The 18,603-nt window shown below is 34.5% G+C and overlaps 1 protein-coding gene across 8 annotated transcripts in view; it reads left to right on the plus strand.

The window, feature by feature from the left end:
• TBC1D5 (TBC1 domain family member 5) overlaps positions 1 to 18,603 on the plus strand; it is a 564,199-nt gene that overhangs the window by 138,314 nt on the left and 407,282 nt on the right. For 4 of the 8 annotated variants that reach the window (XM_059162522.1, XM_059162530.1, XM_059162525.1 and 1 more), the window contains one exon: positions 6,622 to 6,815. The exons of the other annotated variants lie outside the window; for them this stretch is intronic. The gene's annotated coding sequence lies outside the window, so the exon portion shown is untranslated. The remainder of the gene's footprint in view (positions 1 to 6,621; positions 6,816 to 18,603) is intronic. 8 annotated transcript variants of the gene reach the window in all.

Consider the following 18,603-nt stretch of genomic DNA (forward strand, 5'->3'; position numbering starts at 1 on the left):
AAAAATTCTTTGGTTGAAGAATGGAAAGTGGTTATTGTAGGTAGGTATCTTTTAAAAAGCTTGAAGGGTGATCTATTCCACTTCTGTATCAGAATCCTTGAGAGGATCTGCTTGGGAATCTCCATTTTAAGAAGTTTCTCAGGTGATGTTTATGCACTGTAAAGTTTTAGAACCACTGCTGAACTCTCTACCTACAGCTTTTAGGGTATTGGTTTTTGGCTCTTTTGATGACAACTACTCTTCTTCTATTAGAGGGAGAGCAGGGGCAAGCTGAGGTACTGTTCCTGATGACCTGCCATGCCATATACTCTGATATTTTCAAAGCTTTTGGTGTCAGGCTTGGTTTCTGCTCTAAGTCCTCCCTCAACTGGAACTCCTGTTGTGAAGGAACAAGTCACATTCATGGTGATGCACAAGCCAGTGAGCTGTTGGAGAGGCTTTATATGTTTCCTAAAATGTCAGTATTTCTTAGCAATATAGGAATTGCAGGTGAGGAAATGTAAGAGAGCTTAAGTGGTCTTCTGGGGCCAGGATTGAAACCAAACTCTTGACACTATCCTCCTACCCTCCTTTTTAGTGGAAAGAAAATGCTGTGGCTTCAGTTATGCTTGGGTTGGAAATGTACCTCTATCACTTCCTGGTTTTATTAGCAACTCTGGTACTTCCCTAAACTCCAGTGTCCTTATCTGAAAAGTAAACTCAATAATCATTAAATTCTAAGGTTATTATGTGTGAGGATCGTTTTTGTGTACGGTGTAAGAGATCGTTTTTGTGTACGGTGGGTTTCATTCTTCTACACATAGCTGTCCAATTTTCCCAGCACCATTTATTGAAGAGACTATCAGGTTTCCACTGTATATATTTTCCTGCTTTGTCGAAGATTATTTTTCCATAGAGTTGAGGGTCCATATCTGGGCTCTCTACTCTGTTCCACTAGTCTGTCTACTCGACCATTTTCTTACACCATACACAAAGATAAACTCGAAGTGGATAAAAGACCTCAGCGTGAGGCAGGAATCTGTCAAAATCCTAGAGGAGAACATAGGCAGTAACCTCTTGGACATTAGCTACAGCACATTCTTTCAAGATAGATCTCCAAAGACAAAGGAAACAAAAGTGAAAATGAATTTTGGGGACTTCATCAAGATCAAAAGCTTCTGCACAGCAAAGGAAACAGTCAACAAACAAAGAGGCAACCCATGGAATGGGAGAAGATATGCACGAATGACACTACAGACAAAGGGCTGATATCCAGGATTTATTAAAGAACTCCTCAAGCTCAACACATGCAAAACAAATAATCACATCAAAAAATTGGCATAGGGGCAACCTGGGTGGCTCAGTGGGTTAAGGCTCTGCCTTCGGCTCAGGTCATGATCCCAGGGTCCTGGGATCGAGTCCCCTGTAGGGCTCTCTGCTCAGCAGGGATCCTGCTTCCTCCTCTCTCTCTCTCTGCCTGCCTCTCTGCCTACTTGTGATCTCTGTCTGTCAAGTAAATAAAAACAAAATCTTAAAAAAAAATGGCATAAGACATGAACAGACACTTTTCCAAAGAAAACATACAAATGGCTAGTGGACATATGAAAAAATGTTCATCATCATTAGCCATCAGGGAGATTAAAATCAAAACCATATTGAAATACCGCCTTACTCCAGTTAGAATGGCCAAAATTAACAAGACAGTAAACAACAAGTGTTGGAGAGGATGTGGAGAAAGGGGAACCTCTTACACTGTTGGTGGGAATGCAAGTTGGTGCAGCCACTTTGCAAAACGGTGTGGAGATTCCTCAAAAAATTAAAAATAGAGCTGCCCTATGACCCTGCAACTGCATAGAGATGTAGTGAAAAGAAGGGCCACCTGTACCTCAGTGTTCAAAACAGCAGTGAGCACAGTTGTCAAAGATGGTATTGGGAGGGAGACAAACCATAAGTGACTCTTAATCTCACAAAACAAACTGAGGGTTGCTGGGGGGAGGGGGTTTGGGAGAAGGGGGTGGGATTATGGACATTGGGGAGGGTATGTGCTTTGGTGAGTGCTGTGAAGTGTGTAAACCTGGTGATTCACAGACCTGTACCCCTGGGGATAAAAATATATGTTTATAAAAAATAAAAGATTTAAAAAAAAAAAAAAACTGTGGAAAGAACCAAGATGCCCTTCAATAGAGGAATGAATAAAGAAGATATTGTCCATATATACAATGGAGTATAATGCCTCCATCAGAAAGGATGAATACCCAACTTTTGTATCAGCATGGATGGGATAGGAAGAGATTATGCTGAGTGAAATCAGTCAGGCAGAGAGAGTCAATTATCATATGGTTTCACTTGTGGAACATAAGGAATAACATGGAGGACACTGGGAGATGGAGAGGAGAAGTAAGATGGGGGAAATTGGAGAGGGAGACAAACCATGAGAAACTGTGGACTCTGAGAAGCAAATTAAGGGGTCACCTGGGTGGCTCAGTGGGTTAAAGCCTCTGCCTTCGGCTCAGGTCATGATCCCAGGGTCCTGGCATCGAGCCCCGCATCGGGCTCTCTGCTCTGTGGGGAGCCTGCTTCCCCCCGTCTTTCTGCCTGCCTCTCTGCCTACTTGTGATCTCTGTCAAATAAATAAATAAAATCTTTAAAAAAAAAAACAAAAAACTGAAGGTTTTGGAGGGGTTGGGTGAGCCTGGTGGTGGATATTAGGGAGGGCACGTATTGCATGGAGCATAAACAATGAATTTTGGAACACTGAAAATACAATGGGGGAAAAAAGATGTTATTGTGAGGATGCGCATTTTTAGAGTGCTTCAGCATATTTTTAGTGGTTTTGATTGGAGGTGGGCACTATAATAAATGATAACTATTGTTTACCAATGTATGGCAAATATGCCTATGGTGCTAACCAGTCATAGGCTAAATGAGTTTGTCATATTATAAAGTATATGTCTTTCTGTTCTGATATGGTATGATAGTTAGAAATGAGGAAGATACAACATGTGTGTGGGATTTTTTTACGGGGAGGTGGGAAAGCAATGTAGGCATCTTTTTTTTCCTATTCATATCCTAATAAATTCTACATTTGATTCTAGCCCAGACTGTTCTTAATCCAGACTATTATAGCTCTAGATGTTTACATTGAAGAAGCCCTAGATACTTCTCCAATGAGTAATCGCATTATATGTCCTATTCTAACTTGGGCGATTTCTCCCAACAACTGATCTTCTTCTAGATTTTCTTGTATCAGTGAATGGAATTGCTATCCAGCTTCATCCTCCACAAAATCTAGTCTTTCACCAAATTCTTCTGATTGCCCATTAATCTCTTTCTTCCATCTCCTTTACCTTCTTTACCACCATCACTTCAGTCTAAGATACGGTCATCTCACACCTAACTTCTCCCTGTACCTTTCTTGCTCCTCTTCATAAGTCAGCCAAATTGGATAAATTTTCAATGAATAATTGATTGTCATACTGTATTTAAAACTCTATAGTAGTTTTGCCTTAGTGACTTGTGCCCCATTTTGTTTTACATATATTCTCTCTTTAGCTATGACTGGCTCCTTGCTTCTCTTTCTTGATTTTGAATGTGCCCTTTCCCTTAATGCTTTTGAACCTTAGTACTTGCTATGCCTAGGCTGTAACATTTCTCTTACTTTTCACATCTCATCTTAAATAGTCTCTCTTTTAGGTCTTTGCTGACCCTCTGAGCTAAATCAAGTCTCTTGTTACAAAAACTCATGACTCACCCCTTTCCATATTTCTAACAGCATTTATCTCTGTTTGCAGTTATATATTTGCATTGTTATTGGAAACTTTCTGATTTCCCAAGTAAAATATAAGTTTTATGAGGGTTGAAAATTTCAGTGTTTGCAAAGGCCTAGAACAGTCTTAACAACAGATGAGAAGTAATAAATGACTGATTGAAATATAGAAACTAGGCAGTTAAAATACAGAGTGTTTAATTGTTAAGTGAGGTGCAGATGGAGTCACAGTGTTGGCATATTAAACATTGTTTTTGGGGAGTACTTTAGTATTTAGTATTGTAGTATTGTAACATTTGTTTGATTGGCTTCTGATTTTAGTTTTTCTATTAAAAATAAAGATAAGTAGTAGTTTGAATTAGTACAGATTAAGAGCTTCTGGAAGTTGATTGTACTTGAATGCACATCAGAGTAAAAATTTTCCCCTTTTTTCACATCTGTACAGGATTTGAAGTTTACTATTCAAAAACATATAGCTGATTACATACTTCTTGATGCTTACCATATGGAATGTGTTTCCCGTATGTTAGTTGCCTGAGGCATAACAATTTAAAAATACTACCAAAACTTATAAAGATAAGGAATCATAGATTTAATGGCAGGTTTCTCAGCTTTTATAAAAATTAAAAAGAAATCAAGAAGTTTAATATAAAATTGGAATGAAGCTTATACCTTCTTTTTGGTATTTGGACCTTAAGTTGATGTATGACTGTTGTTGGCAGATTGAATGGTTATTGTGAAAACTCTTAAGACTTTAGTTTTTTCTTAAAAGTTGGTTTAGTACTGTTGTTTACATTTTAAAATTAGTGCTTTCAATAAGATTTTGGTTACCATCTCTGCTGAATTCTCCCTAGGAGTGCACAACTTCAAAAATAAAGAGGCACATTCAGCAGAAAAAAGAGGTGGTCTGAGCATTTATGCATTAAATATGCATGTTAATTAGGAAAAAAATTAGAAAAATATGAAAACAGATGTTACATAAATTATTGCAGTCCCAGGGCAGCAGTAACTTATACACTGACAATAATTTTTATATGTGTATATCTATTTCTAGATTTCTCAATATTTATGCAATTCCGTAGAGAATAACTAGAAAAAGAACTGGTATATCCTTTCAATAAGACTATGGAAAACATTTTTTCTGCCTATGGGTTGCTGAAGAAGTCTGGTTTCATGCAGTCTTACTGTACAGATGAACAATTTGTGTTACCAGTTTTACATTGTAGTCTTTTTTCTCCTTTTTGATTTCTTTGATGGTTATGCTGATGAGATATTTTATTGGATATATTCTATTGGATCAAGAAAGTAAATTATGATCCAAGCACTGCAGTGTAAGAAATGTAAAATTGACCGAAGTGTGAAGTGTGTATTTAGAACAAATTATAACTTCTCAGGACTCTGATTATATTGTCAGTTGTTTTCTTGGTTACTGTCCCACATCATGAAGAAATACCCATCATTCTCTGAATGCTATTGACACTGTAGAATGACTATATATATTAATGGTTAAATAAATATATGTTTGTCAAATGCGCGTATCTTGGAATAGTTGAAAGATATATGAATGTCTTTCATTCTAAAGAGCCATCCATAGAATAAAATGGTCTGTATTTTTACAAGGGAAAGATGAGAAATAGAAACTTGGTTTATTTTAGCAGTGTAATAATTTTTAGCTCAACCATACAGAAGAAGCATGTGGCTATATTACTGTCCAAGGAGGTGTTGACCGTGTTTAAGTATGTTTCACATGTATATTGTATAGTTTGAAAATGAGTTGTTGGTAACTTCTCAGGTAAGATTGAAAAATAAAATAAGAAAATGCTACCCCAGAATGTAATAACTCATTTTCTTTATAAACAATGAAAACATGAATTGTATTCAATATTAGAGCATAAAAATTTCTATTAATCTATCTAGAGATCATTGCCACATTCATTCCCATTCTTTGGAAATCATACCTTGTTATTTGGTTTTAATAGTCTATGATGCTAAAATGTGTTTTAAGTAATTTCTTTTGAATCTCACTATGTTTCAGTTATATCTATTTATAATGTTTTCCAGTTTGTGCTTTTTATGTTTCACATTATATTACCTAATTACTTTTGTCCTTTTGTACATATGGTGAGCCACCAATAAGTTCAAATAGATTATAGGGAGTAAACTAATATAGGATGAAATCTGGAGGAAAGTGGTGGTAATGTTTAGTAGTTTATTATATTAAGAGATTTTTAAAAATTAGATAGCTGTTTAAGATCAGTTTTCATTCTTGCAGATTTCATACAGGTTATATCTATGTCAGATATGATTATTGGAAGAATATTACTAAAGATGATATTTTTCTTTATGCAAAAAGGCTATGGAAATTAATTTTTAATTCACAAATAATATTTACTTGTTATACTGGTACATCAGTATTCTAATTTTACATTTTATTAATACTGTGGAATCCTTTGCAGTGGAATTGTTTTCAGCATTTGTTTTCAAACGTCAAATTTCCATTTTTTAATTTTATGTAATTTCAATACTTGGTATTATTTTACTGTGTATTAGAATAGTATGTTCATTATCTGAACACTTTTATGTCATTTCAGTGAAATGAAGTTTAACATGTGATTTGTTTTATATTGAGGTGTTTTGATTTAAAAATTTTTGTGTTATAATGCCATTTATTGTAAGTATAATGAAATGATTTCCTTTCTTTCAAGAGTTAAAACAGGTGATAGAAAAAATGATTAATGGGTAGGCTAACAATTATTCTTTAAAAGCCTAAAATAATATGTTATAAATTTTTTTCAGCTTTTCTTTCTCACTATTTGCTTTGGTTTAGGATTTCTTCTGGGATAGAATGTTTGAAGCTATTTCATTTATTTTTCTAGGTATTTGCTTTTTTGCCAGCATCTCAGTTGAGGGAAATCTCAGCTGATCTCTATTTCTTCATTCTTCTTTGCTTCTCATTTGCCAGTCAAGACTTGTATTTTGTACTGAGTCTGAACTCATCTTTGACCTGTTATAAGAGCATGCATTTTCAAGTGTCAGTTAGATTTGTGGATCAATAAAGTTCTCTTGAAAGGTAAGCATATATTTATTCAAAATTTGAATACCATCAATACCTGTCTAAGTCTGTTTGGGGTGCTCTAACAAAAATACCATAGACTTGGTGACTTACAGACACCAGAAATTTATTTCTCACAGTTCTGGTGACTGGGAAGTCCAAGGTAAAGGTTCCAGTGCTTGGGTCATAGACCACCATCCTCTTTATGTGCTTTTACATGGTGGAAAGAATAAGAAAGTTCTCTGTGGTCTCCTCTTATAAGGGCCCTAATCCCATTCATGAAGGCTCCACCCTCATGACCTTATCACCTCCTGAAGGCCTCACTTGAATACCATTACATTGGGATTTAAAATTTCAGCATATGAATTTTGAAGGGACAAAGACATTTATCTGTAACAATATCCTTATTATAGTAATGTGTTCTATAGATTCCTGTAAAAAAGTGTGTGTGTGTGTGTGTGTGTGTGAGAGAGAGAGAGAGAGAGAGAGAGAGAGAGAGAGTTTATACATATTGCCATGTTTAGATTGTAGACTTCTTCAAGGAATGATGTTATTCCCTAACAGTTACTCCCTAACAGGAACCTAAGAGTTCCCAGATCAGTTTCTTTCCACTTCTTATATCTAGTCACTGGTTTCCAATCTTTTCCTAATTGTTTTCCTTCTCTTTTAACCAAGCCTTAAGAGGAGACTTAGAAATGTTTTCCTGCTGGGAGACTTTTAGCAGTTTCCATATAGAATGCTTTTTATATCTGTATCTGTCTATGTCCCTTTGGCACCCCACCCCACCCTGTTCACTAAATTTATTAAAGGAATAGCAGAAGTAGAACTATTGAATTTGGAGTTGAAGATATCTCAGATAGGAGACGTTCACATTTTTTTTTTTTAAACCACAACCCATTGTAAGAAATGAATGTTATATTTATGAGCCATTTTCCACAGGTATAAATGTACCAATGAAACAAACAGAAGTTGAAATAGTTTTAACCTTAACTAACTGGAATGTGTGCTATGCTCTATTCTATTCTAACTTTTGTATATTTCATTTAATACATGCTCCTTCCTGTAACTGATTTATTTCCCTATCTCATAATGGATTGCCTTTGCAGTTTTAAAAACCATACTTTAGATCGCTTAAATGTTAATTACTAATTCAGGATGTAAATAGAATCAGACAGTTTGTTTTCTGTCTCAGTCAAGCTGCCATTTCTCTTGTCTTCTCCATGCTTTTCATCTCTTTCTGTATTCACTACAAGCTATCAAATAGTGTGGTCAAAGAGCTGAGTAACTGCTGGGAAACACCAGAACACTTAACTTGGTACTTCTATAGTGAGAACACAGGTCAGGTACAAATGGTCAAATCTCAAGATTTGCAAAGGGGCTAAATCTTTGACAGAATCATCCCTTTATAGTAAAGTGTATATTTCTTTATCCTTGTCTTGCTTGTTCTGTCAATGTAAATTTTATGTGAAGGATGATGCCCTCAAGCCATTCCTCATTTAAAACATTTTTAACTTGTTTTAAGTCCTGTATATCAGTTGAGAATAACTCAGATCCTTTCCCAAAGTGGCCTCTTCTACTACTCATTCCTATCATATTTAACATTTTTATTCTTTAAAAAATTGCAAGCATTTTTTTTCTGATTATAAAAGTTGTGGTATATATAGAAGTTTGGTATATATAGAAAAGTAAAAGAATGATAAAATTTATCCCTAATGAAATGTGCAAAAGGAATTCTAAAAGGAAAGTTCATGATAGTGATAAATGCTTACAGTAAGAAACAAGAAAGAGCTCAAATAAAAAAAAAAAAAACCTAGCTGTATACCTAAAGGAACCAGAAAAAGTAGAACCAACTAAGCACAAAATTAGAAGAAAGGAACAACAAAGAGCAAAAATAAATGAAATAGTGACTAAAATGACAAGAGAAAATATCAGTGAAACTAAGAGCTATTTTTTCTTTCTTTTTAATTTAAAAAATTTATTCAGAGAGAGTACACAAGTGCAAGTGAGTGGGGGGAGGGCAGAAGTAGAGAAGCCCCAAACAGACTTACTTTTGAGTGTGGAACCTGAGGCAAGGCTTGATCCCACTACTCAAGAGATCACCTGAGTCGAAATGAAGAGTTGGATGCCCAACCAGCGGAGCCACCCAGGCTCTCCAAGAACTTTTTTTTTTTTTTTAATACAAAATAGACAAAACATTATCTAGATGTACAAAAACAAGAGGACTCAAAAAAATGAAATTAGAAACTATGGAGATTTTAGAACTGACATCACAGAAATACAAAGATCATAAGAGACTACCGTGAACAATTATACACCAACAAATTAGGCAACCCAGAAGAAATTCCTGGAAACATACAACTTATGAAGACTGAATCATGTGAAATAGAAAATTTGAACAGACCAGTCACTAGGAGGAAGATTGAATTAGTATTCGGAAACCTCCCAAGAACATCTCGGCTCATTCTATGGTTTGGCTGTTCTGGACATTGCTGCTATGAACTTTGGGGTGAATGTGCCCCTTTTCACTATATTTGTATCTTTGGGGTAAATATCTAGTAGTGCAGTTGCTGGGTCGTAAGGCAGCTCTATTTTTAACATCTCGAGGAACCTCCATACTGTTTTCCAGAGTGGCTGTTCCTGCTTCCAGGCACCTGTTGTGATGAGCACTGGGTGTTACACACAACTAATGAATCATTGAACACTACATTGAAAACTAACGATGTACTATACAGTGGCTAACTGAACATAAAAAAACAAACAAACAAACAACCAATTTAGTTTTTCTTCCAAGAAAGAAAAGTCCAGGACCGGATGGCTTAACAGGTGAATTTTACCAAACGTTTAAAGCAGAAGTATTGCCAGTACTTTTCACACTCCTCCAAAAAACAGAAGAGGAGGCGATGCAGTTGACCCTTAAACAATGTGGGTTTGAACTGGTGTGAATCCACTTATATATGTTGGAGTTATTGTTGCAGTGAGGAATTACGGTGAATGAGGTAATGTTCCCTATATATAATGAGCCAATCTCCCCATTTTTATTTCGCCTAGTACTGGAAATTATGGTGAGAGCAATCAGGCAAGAAAAGAAATAAAAGACGTTCACACTGGAAAGGAAGATGTAAAACTGTATTTGCAGAGGTATTATATGTAAAAACCTTAAAGACCTCAGAGAAAATGGTTAGAACTAATAAATAAACTCAGTAAAACTGCAGGATACAAAGTCAATATACAGGAATGTGTCATATTTCTGTAAACTAACAATGAACTTTCTGAAAACTAAATTAAGAGAACAGCCCCATTTACAATTGCATCAAAAAGAATAAAATGTCTAGGAATAAATCAGTACACTGAAAATTATGACATTGATGAAAGAAATTGAAGAAGGTAGGAATAAATGGATAGATACTCTGTGCTCATGGCTTGGAGGAATTAATATGTTAAAATATCCATACTATTCAGAGTAGTATATGAATAAGATCTAATGTATAACATGGTAACTGTAGTTGATATCACTGTATTATAGAAGTGAAATTTACCAAGAAATTAGAAATTTAATGTTCTCACTAAAAAAAAAGTATGTTGTACAGTGATGGATGTGTTGATTTCATTAATCCAGTTAATCAGTTTATCAGTTAATAATTTTACAGTGTATATGTACATAAAATCATGATGTATGCTTTGTATATTTTATATTACATTATATTGAGGTCAGTTATACCTAATACAGCTGAACAAAATTTAAAAATATAAAAAACAAAAAAAAATTCCTACTCCTGTACTATGGAGAGGTACTGATCTAACATTTTAAAAATACCACCTTTTTAAAAAAAATGTTACTTAGGGGTGGTTGGGTAGCTCAGTCATTGGTTCATATCAGGATCCCAGGATCCCCCGCATTGGGTTCCCTGCTTGGCAGGAGGGATGCTTCTCCCTTTCTTACTCCCCCTGCTTGTGTTTCTTCTCTCTCTTCTCTGATACTCTTTCTGTCAATTAAATAAATAAATAAAAATCTTTAAAAAAAAATGTTACTTGAACTTAACAGAGGAAATAACAAGACTAAAATAAAACTTAAATAAGTGAACTTTAGATAAATAACATAGATACTCATTCCTAAGAGTCTTCCAAAATAGCATTCTTCTCTTAAGGAAGACTATGAAAATATTAAGTATTTTCATAATAAGAAAATAGGGAAAAGTTCATCTAAAAGCAGAGTATCTTTTTATTTTAAAGTCACTTTTTTAAAAAAATTATTTCTTGAGGTGAAATTCATATAACTTAAAATTGAGTAAACAGTACCATTTAGCTCATTCATAGTGGTGCACAACCTCCACTTCTCTGTTGTTCCACACATTTCTATCACTCCAAAGTAAAACACCTTACCCTTTTAACAGTTTCTCCTCCTTCTGCCCTTTCCCCAGTCCCTGGTACGTGTCAACCTGCATTCTGTATTTGAATGTGTCATACGAATGGAATCCTATAGTGTGTGACCTTTAAGTCTGGCCTCTTTCACTTGGTGTACTATTTTCAAGGTTCATCTGTGTTGTAGTGTGGAGTACTTCATTACTTTTCATATTCAAATAATACTGCATTGTGTATATGTATATATATATATATACACATATATATGTGTTTATATATATAAACACATTTGGTTTGCTTCTACCTTTTGGGTATTGTGAATAATGCTTCTATGAATTCATATTTATATATATTTCTTTGAATACCTGTTTTCAGTTTCTTTACATATATACCAGGAGTGAAATTTCTGTGTCATATTATAATTCTATATGTTTTTGAGGGACCACTTAATTTTTTACCATAGCAGCCTTGGCATTTGATATTCCCACAGGCAGTGCATGTGGGTTCTGTTTTTTCCACATCTTGTCAGCACTTGTTATTTTCTCTTTTTTTCAATAATCAGAATGATCATTATGATCTTAAGATCATTGTGAATGCCTTTGAGCCAAGTAACATTGTAGAGAAGTAATTATATCCAATATTTCTTGTGTAGCAATTATACATCAATTCAGAATATCACTTAATTGTTTTAAACCTTCCAGCTTTAACCAACACATGGACATTGTTTTCCAGAATAAAAGAGTTCTTACTTTTCTTGATTTTCTCAAAATCATTACTGTATTTTATTTCATATTTCTACCATGGTATTGTGTGTGTGTGTGTGTGTGTGTGTGTGTGTGTGTGTGTGTGTAGTTCTTTGTTTTTAGCCACAGTTTTAAGATGCCATGCTTTATGTTTAATTCTCATAGGAGAACTATGTCTCTATTACTATGGATAGCACACCACAATTGTACTTCCAGTTTCCTACATCATAAAATAGCATTATTGTAAGGTTATCTATGTTTTCTGAAGAAATATCTCACTTATCCTGGACTTTCTATTTTAGTATGAACTAGTGAGCCAGAGTTTCCTTGGCCTTTTGCTGAAGTGTCAGTCTCAGATTTCTTGTCATATTACTGGATTAAGTCTGGTGGTATTGCTTGGATCTCATTGTCATCTTTATTCTTAGGTTCCTTTAAATAAATTTTTAAAAGATTAATTGGTGAAAGTTGTATTTTCTGAGCTATACATATTAGAATTTTTTTCTTTTTTTTATGTTTTTCTTTTATTCTCACAGTTGATCATTTAGTTGGGTATATATTTCTAGATTTAAAATAATTTCTCTCAAAACTCTGAAGATTTTGCTCAGTTTTCTGCCATCCCTATTCCTTCTAAGAAATTTGAAACTGGTCTCACTTACTGAAAAATGTTCTAGGTGATATCACAGTGAAAACAAAATAGAAATTCTTAACTTCATTAAGCTTCAGTTTTAAGGTAGCAAAGTCCACAAGAAGCAAGCTAAATACATTAAATACCTAGTAGGGTAGATGATTGTGCTATGAAGCCAAGTGAAATAGGGAGTGGAGGATAGAGAGTTCAGGGTATAGGGAAAGGGATGGAAATTTTAAGTAGGGTTGTCAAAGAAAGTCTCTCAGAAAAGGTAACATTTTACTAAAACCTGACAGAGATGAGGAGTAAGCATCTTAAGCAGAGGGAACAAGAGGTGCAAAGGCCCTGATATTAGAATATTGCTTATGTGTTCAGGAAAAATGTATGTTCATTGTGGCTGCAGCAAAGTGATGGGACAGTAGTAGGGATTAAATTATAGACATGACTGGGAATCTAAGTGTTTTAAGACATGTATTTAGTTTTTATTTTGAATAATATGGAGAGCCATTGGTGAGTATCAGCTGGTTTATAGTTTAAAAGAATTACAGTTAATTTAAAATCAGTTAAAATTTATTTTAAGAGAGCAAGGGCAGGAACAGAGCGATCATACAGAAGGTTAGAGATGAGAGATGATTGTGGTTTAAACAGGATTTGCTGATGGATTAGATTTGAATTACATAAGAGAGCGAGAAAGAGGAGTGGAGAATGACTCTAGTAATGTTTTGGTCTGAATAATAGAAGGTCGAGTTTCATTTGATGAAGAAGGGGAAGATTATGCAAGATGTACATTAAAGGGAGAAGGCTAAGAATTTGGTTTTGAACATGGCTGAATTTGAGGCGTTTATTAGATACCAAGTGGAAAGGTCAAGGAAACACATACACTAGTCCAGAGTTAAGGTAAGAGATCTGGGATAAAGGAGATAAGCCATGGAAATTGTCAGTTGTAGATGGTATTTTTAAAGGGGGTAATATTGATGTAATCCAGCTGGAGGCAATTGAAGATCCTGACTTTGGAGCATTTCTAAGTAACAGGGTTAAGGAAAGTAGAATTAGTAGAGAAGGCCAGGGGCAGAAAACTCAGTGAGGTAAGAGGAAAACATATTTGGCTTTCAGAAAATCTGAAAGCTATTGAAGCTAAATGGTGTAAATATTTCAAGGCAGGGGACTGATCATCTGTGACATGGTGCTGAAAGGTGAAGTTATGGATGAGTTGTGATTTGACTGTTGGATTTAGCAATGAGAGATCATTAGTGACTTTGAGAAGAGTATTTTTACTAAAGGACAAAATTTGATTGGAGTGGGTTTAAGGGAGAGTAGAAGGAGATACATGGCAGCTTAACAGGGAAGTTGAAGTTAAGAATTTTTTTTTTTTTTTTTTTTTAAGTAGAGGAGAAGTAGCATACATCAATCAGTATTGAGATTTCCTCAGTGAAGAGGAATATCTGATGATACAAGAAAATGGAGAATGGCTGAAGCAATATGTAAAAGTAGAGAGGTTGGGCTTAGATAAGAGCATAGTTGGTCTGTCCTTAATAATAGAAAGGAAGGCAGAGATACATGTACAGATCCATGTTTAAAAATCTTCAGTCAAGCTTTGTACTGCTTTCAGGGTATGTGGCATAGAAGAGGCATCATGATGACTAGTTGCTTCAGACTTCTTTGCGATTATTTTATTCTGTTAATTCACCCTTTTCGTGCTTTTTGTGTTAGCACTGTAGATGAGTGGTGGGTTCCATTTTAGGAATTTTGTGTTAAAAATTTTTTGTTGTTAATGGAATTAAGACCCATTACAAGCATTTATTAAAGACCTCTTGAAGTTTTTGAAATGATATTTGTGTAAATATTTCTATAATATGTCCTAGAGAACCATCAAGCTACATTAAGATCAGAAAGCTGAGCCATTGACTCCTGTCTCATACTAGCCTTAGGGAGTTTATGGTTCATATGCACTTATCAGGAAAGTGATAAATTGCTTCATGTCCTAGATTGTTGGAACCAAGGGTGAAACTATGAATGTAAAAATCCATGAATGCCAAGGGTCTGCTATTTTCCTTATGACTCATATTTCTCCCAGTCCCTGCAGTTTAGGAGTACAGTCGATGAATATGGGATACAGTGATAGCATTATTTTAGTGTTTTCTTTCTAGTATAGCATGACTACTGGGATCACGAATGTGTTTCTCAATTGCATAATGCTTTTCTTCCTACCCATTCCTTTCAAGTTCCAGCTCTCTATAGTGATGAAACTTCACTTCTGGCTGGATTCACTGCTCATGATGTCTTGTGACATGATTTAAGCATCTTGTTCACTATGCTCAAATATTGTTGAGCTTAATTTAGTAAGGATAACAGGTAGGACAGGAGCAATTGTAAAAAATCAAACAAACAAACAAAAAAAATCAAACAAACAAACAAAACAAACAAACAAACAAAAAAAACAGCTTCCTTGTGCTTATGGTTCCCCATAGCATGTGGGTGCTGCAGACCCTACCTTTTTCTAAAACCTGGCACTGGGTTCCTAGATCACTGGGCTGGCAAACATTTTGAGTAATATCACTTATATATTCATAAGACTACTTGTGCAGTTAGGACACATCTACTGAGAGTCAGGTTATTTGGTATACTGTCTATTAGTGTACTTAGTACGCTGTCTTTGGGAGCACCTACTATTATGGATGTAATAGAAATAAGATGACTTGTGCTTTTTTTTTTTTTTTTTAAAGAATTTATTTATTCATTTGACAGAGATCACAAATAGGCAGAGAGGCAGGCAGAGAGATAGGAAGGGAAGCAGGTTCCTTTCTGAGCAGAGAGCCCGACGTGGGGCTTGATCCCAGGACCCTGAGATCATGACCTGAGCTGAAGGCAGGGGCTTTAACCCACTGAGCCACCCAGCCACCCTGATGATTTATGCTTCTTGAAACTATTTTGATTCCCTCTAAATGCAGGTTCTAGCTTATTGCCTTACCTTTGAGGCAAGAATAAAAGTTCTCTCATTTTCTCTTGGTGTGTACCCACATTACATCTTTGGCTAATATGTGAAATATATCTCTTAGTTTGTAATGAGGCTGCCAGTACTTCATGGGTTGACTCTGAGAAGATACTTCAAGGAAATCTTTTCATGGATGAATAGTTTATGTATCATAGACCAGTCCTTCATCATATTCTTGGCTGATTCCCTGTTATATAACTTTATCATTTAACATCATTTAATGTGTCTCCTTCCCTGGGCTTCATACATACATTTGTCCAGTGGGTTGCCATTTTGTCACCTGGGACTTGGTTTCTGTGATTAGGTTACTGTTGTAAACCATTTGCAGTGACTTTCCCTTTATAAGCACAAACTTTTATGCAAAAATCCCAGCTATCTCGGGGGCGCCTGGGTGGCTCAGTGGGTTAAAAATCCCAGCTATCTCCTTTTGACACACTTGTGTTCCTATGTAAGCTAATATTGATATCCATCCTCAAACCTCTAATTCTATCCTAATAGTTTTTCTAAGTTAAATAAGCTGAACCATTATCTCTATGTGGTTTTATGCTAGTGGCATATTTTGAGTAATGCATAAAGATTGTTCTTAAATACTATTCATTGAATTAAAAAACTTTAAGTGGGGAAGATCTTTGGAAACATTAGGGAGGTGAAAGGGTAATTCTCTGTTAATAGGCTCTAAGATGTCATCAGCTTTGAGAGTAGAACCAATCTGAATTCATCTATTTATTTGATCAACAGTTACTTATTAACTGTTTACTCTGTGGCAGGTAGTCTGCTAACTCTTAAATAGATATATAATTTTAAGATGTTTTTCTTTTTAAATTGGATGATGTAAGGAAAATCAATTTTCTTTTTTTTAGTTTGCTAAGTTTATTATGAATTTTTTAGGTTTTTGATATACATGTGCTGTACATAACTCTCACTTTTCAATAATGGAGAAACAGCCAACTCTAGATAAAACTGAAGTTTGGAAAATACAGAATCTGCTTCACATTCTCTTCCTCTTACTTTTATGGACAGTGAAATTGACCAATAGTTTCAACTCTACCTTGCAGTTCTGCTAGTCCTTTGTGGTAGCTGGTAGACATGAAAGAAGCATCATGAATTGAAAGGGAGAAGTTATATGAACATATAATCAGACAAATAGAAAATGGATCCTTTATAATTGAGAGGTGGCTGTATTTCTACTTTACATAGAAATTTGACGTTTCTACTCTAGGTATTCCCATTTAGGCATACTTTGAGGTTTGTAAACAGCTGACTTATTTAAAGAAAAATCTTTAATTTATCATTATTGGACCATTTTGAAACTAACATTTTATTTATTGTTGAGACAAAATAAAGTTTTGGTTATTAGAAATATGTGTTCAGAATTTTTTAAGTGACATGAACTAATTTTGCCTCAACTTAAGAGTTACTAATTTTTTCAGTATGTAGTGAAATATTGGCTGGATATTTAGAAATCCTAAATTACTTGGAATGTATTTGAAACCTCTCTTCTTATGTACTTCTGTTCAAAATGTTACTTATTTTTGGATCATTTATAGTATAGGCTTGAAGTTTGGAGTTTTACATTTTCAGCCTTATAAAGACTTATAAATATATTTATGTTAGTTCTATTGGAACTTAGTAATTTTATCCACATAATTGTCATTCAGCTGTAGCTGTCTGGAATAAAATTTCTTGAAATAGGTAGCCATTTTCCACATGAAATAGCCATTCTGATAGCATGTATTTTAATTTTTATAAGTAGCACAGAGCAATTGGAGTATTTATGTAGTTAAGGGAGATTATCAGTTCAAGTTCAACTGTATGTTGTTGGACATTATGAAACTGAAGATATTTTATAATTTTTAAAAAATACTTTCATTATTTTTATAAAATACATGTGCTTTTGTTATATCTTATGTGTTCATCTAATTTCCTATTGTAGTTACCGATTAAAAGTGAATTGTGTACCAGTGGGGTTCTAAAACCTTGACATTATTTTAATCTGATAACAAATGGGTTTAAGTTCATGTTCTTTTGGTTGTTGGCAACAAATCTAAACCTGTATTTTTTGGATTTATGAGGATAAGTCCTGCTTTGGCAATCTTGTAGATCCTCCAGAGAATAGTTAAACAGTGATTAATCATTGTTTCTTCACTGAGTGTGCAGAAAAGAATGGAAAAGCTGCATTTCACACTTCTGAAGCAATTAATCCCCATGATCTTAGCCAGGTTTGTCTTGTAGATAAGTCGGGATACAAAACGGTACCTAATTTATCAATGTATGCATGCCATAAAGTATAAAACACACAATTTATTTCATATCATTTATAGTCAAATGTAAAAAAAGAGTGACTTTGCCATATCCAAGAGTGTTTCCTACATTACCTTCATATAAACTAAGTACCAGAGATTACAATGGGATTCCTGTTTATTGTGCACATCTGGTGCAGTCACTATGCATTTTCTCATTCACTTGCTGGCATTTTTAGTGATTGTGGCATAAATCACCTTGCTAATCAGAAACATAAGTGACGGGAAGTCATCTCCTTTTTTTGAACAATGGGAAAAAACATATGGCTTCTCAGACAGGACTTGGCTGTTATACTATTTATGTGGCATTATATTCTGTATTTAGAATTTCATATTAATTGCAGTGGTTTGATTGAAGGCATTGAATACTCAGGGTTTGTGGTCAAAGTATTTGTTTTGTACCATTTCCATAACAAATAAACAGAATAAGGTAAAATTAAATGCATTGTATTATTATTTTTTTTTAACATAAAAAGTACTTTGGGAAGAGTTTTTAAGATTAAGATGAGGTAAAGAATATGTATACTTTAAAATGTGTGGATGTTTCTATAAGCACATAGATACAGTAATTTTAAGTTATAAGTTAATTTTTCATTATACCTATTTGAAAACACTGCATGGATTAGAGTAAAAATTACTGTACTCTAAGCGCTAAACTGTAATGACAGTAGTTTGCTTTTCTAGTAGTGGTATTTCAAGATGTGTTACATTTTTAATGAATTATTGGTTATTAGAACCACTTTTGCATATACCCCAAGTGAAAGTAGAAGATGAAAATACTTTCTAA

This window comes from Mustela lutreola, chromosome 2, assembly GCF_030435805.1.
Source record: "Mustela lutreola isolate mMusLut2 chromosome 2, mMusLut2.pri, whole genome shotgun sequence".
Lineage (NCBI taxonomy): Eukaryota > Metazoa > Chordata > Mammalia > Carnivora > Mustelidae > Mustela > Mustela lutreola.